This window comes from Notamacropus eugenii, chromosome 4, assembly GCF_028372415.1.
Source record: "Notamacropus eugenii isolate mMacEug1 chromosome 4, mMacEug1.pri_v2, whole genome shotgun sequence".
Classification (NCBI taxonomy): domain Eukaryota; kingdom Metazoa; phylum Chordata; class Mammalia; order Diprotodontia; family Macropodidae; genus Notamacropus; species Notamacropus eugenii.
In genome coordinates, this window is record NC_092875.1 from 225580451 (window position 1) to 225583760 (window position 3310).

A 3310-nucleotide genomic window follows, 5' to 3' on the forward strand; every position below is an offset into this window, starting at 1 on the left:
TCCTTCTTTCAGTTGCTTCAGAAGGGAATCAGAAGGGAGTAGGGGAACAGAGCAGAGCACATCCTAAGATAAATGGTTATTGTTGTTCAGTCTTATCTGGCCTTTCACAACCCCAGAGACTAACTCTCTGTGGAGTTTTCTTTGCAAAGATACTGGAGTAGTTTGCCATTTCATTCTCCAGTTTTAGGCAGGTAACCTCTAAGAAACTTGCCCAAGGACACACACAGGTAGTAAGTGTCTGCTATCAAATTTGAACTCTGGTCTTTCTGTCTCCCGGCCTGGTGTTCTATTCAGTGCACCAAAATAGATGAATTTTCTCCAGTATCTATTATTTTACCTAGTCCTCAGTCCTCAGGCTCTGTAATAGCAATTGAAATGGAAAGATCTTTCTCATTCATTAATAGGCCCATGTAAACTGCTTAAATCCCCTGGGAGCCTAAATCACTGTGGTGGGAGGGACTTGCTGAAGGGTGGAACAGAAAGGGTGGAGCAGAACCCAGAGGAAGTTAATGAGAGTGGTTGAGGCACAGGAGAGAGGAAGCAGGCCAGCCTACACGGCAAGACTCTTGAATGCTTGTGAGAAAGCCCCAGCAGAATGATAGCTTTGGGAATGCCTTTGTCCCTAGCAGTGCTAAAGTGTACTGACTTCTAGGTCACTCTGATGGATTTTGCTTTCTGGTTCTAGGATGTGGCTTTCTGGTATCTGAATAAATGTTTTTCTTCTGCCTTCTATACGGAGAGTCTTTTATACTTTATGATTGAGAACTATGCAAGCATATTCACACTCACCACCAGTGTTGTGAATATTGACTAGGCCATACAGGCTCAAATAACCTCTCTGATCATCTTTATTCCAAAGCAGAAGTATGCTAGAACCAGATGGAGTAATTAGTGAAACTGTAAAATTCTCAGTGTGAGGAATTACACTTTAGAAATCAGAAAACGTTACAATTCAGGGTTTGACTTATCATTGGATTGCCTGTTTCTAGAAGGACAAAAAAAATGTAAATAATGAGGATTAACCTTAAAAGTATGTACAGTATACATTTTTCTGAGAGCTGGCTCTTAAACATTTAACAGCACACTATTGTTCCAAAGAATTTAATATCATTCATTTTTGTTAGATTTCACAGTAAATGTGAATAAATTACCTTTCTTTTGACTACCGGTGATCACAAGCATACAACCTGTACACCTGCTCCTTCTCATTCTCCATTGTAGAATCAACATATTGCCCTCCCCGCATACAGTGTTATAACCTAAAGCTCTCCTATTCTTTCCTCTAAATTCTTTTGGTGATCTCATTGGGATCCATGGGTTCAACTATCATCTCTATGAAGACAATTCAAAGATATGTTTTTTCTGATTCCAGCGTCCCTATTACTGACTGCTTAATCAACATGTCAAATTTACATCATCTAGGTTCAAAGTCTTGTAGTCATCCTTAACACTTCTCTCTCCCTAATATCAAGTCAACTACTGAGTAGGACTTATTGGTTCTATCTTCCCAATGTATTTCACAACCATCCTCATCTCTCCATTCATTTGTCTATTCCAACTGAAACCTTCATTCCTTTCCTAAGTGATTTCTCATCCTCCACTCTCACTCCTTTTCAATCAATCCATCTTTCATACAGCTGCTAAATATCTCTAAAGTCGTAGATCTAATCATGCCGTCACCTGCTCATGATGCTCCAGAGACTCTTTATTTGCTGGTAGGATAAAAATTTCAGTTGCCCTTATTTGACTTACGAAGTTCTTGACACTCAGTTCCCAGACTCTTAGTGAGTTAATTCTTTCCTTTACTCGTTCTACTCTCAAGTCAAATTAGTTCATTACATGTTACAGATGAGTTGCTTTTCGGCATAGATAGAGAGAGGATTCTCACTGAATATTGCCTGCAAAGAAGTTCCAGTTCTAGTTCTCCTCAACATTCTGCCCAATGTCAAATAAAAGATATTCTGTAGGAACAATAAAGCAGAGCTTATTTGCCTGAGGTTTATGTAGATTTAAGTGAGTTAATGAACCTCTTCATTTCAATAAGATTGATCTCCTTTATCACTAATTTCCTAAATATTTCTTTTTTTTCAATTAAACATGTTCTTTAGAGGTTTCCAGATTGCCAAAAAGATCCATAAAAAAGATCATTCGTTTAAGGGTAAAACAAAAAAAAAAATCCTAAAAACAGAAACACAATGCTCATTACCTATAAGGAGATTACGTTCTGATAGGATTCTACAATATGTCATACAAAAACTTGGCATTTATCTGAAAATAATTTAAAAAATTTTAAACTCATCAGATTTGAGTTGGAATTATGACTTTCTCATTACGCCATGTACATATCTATGTTTAATATTTTAAATGTCCTTTAAAGAAATATGTCTTTGTAACATTATCTAGATATAAAAGCATTTTAGGAATGTGCTTTTATTCAGTAACTAAATGAAAACCATTTCTATTACAATGAAATCATTCAATTAGATGAACTCATGTTACATAAGCCAAATTTTCAGAACACCAAATTTATTTCCTATGAGCATAATTAATTTTGAACCTACATTCTCTGTTGTTTAATATAAATGCAGTCAGTTGTCTTACAAACTGCTTTACACAATGCAGTTCTCTGTTTAAAAAGGGTAATCATTAATTCAAAATACATTACAGTATGTCTATACTGAATAAGATCCATAATAAGAAAATGCAGTGTTCAAAATTCCAGGTAAGTCTAACACATATGGTTCCAGTAGTGGCTGAATTCCATTCTAGCACCTTCCAAGGTGGATTCAGTGAGGACTATTCATACAATGCAAAGGAGGTAACAATCCACCAGGAATACCACAATTGCCAAAATACTTTCTTCCCCTTTATATGCCTTTTCTCATCTCTGTCAACTAGAATTCCTTAACTAGAACGTGTTATCAGGACAATTAGAAATTGTGAGTAATGTTTCAAATACACAGAAGAAAAATTCGGGACCTGATTATGAGGGGAGAAAAGAGATAATGAAGTGTTTTTGAGTGTAGAGGTGAGGAGAAGAGGAAGCTCATAACAGATTGCTTCAACTTTTACATGAAATATTTGGTGAGGTCATGTGTGCTGAGCAGGAAGCAGGATGGTATAAGTGGCTTAAGAAAAAAAGGGAAGGTTTAGAGCAGATGGAAAGACAGTAGGGTGTAATTGAGGAATTACTCATATTTTGAGTGACTGACTGAAGCATCTTAACCACTAAAATCCAGGCCTTTGTGTATTCTGGGGCTCTCTGGTCCCCATTTGGAGATGATAGGCTGTATGTTTTCTACACTAAAAC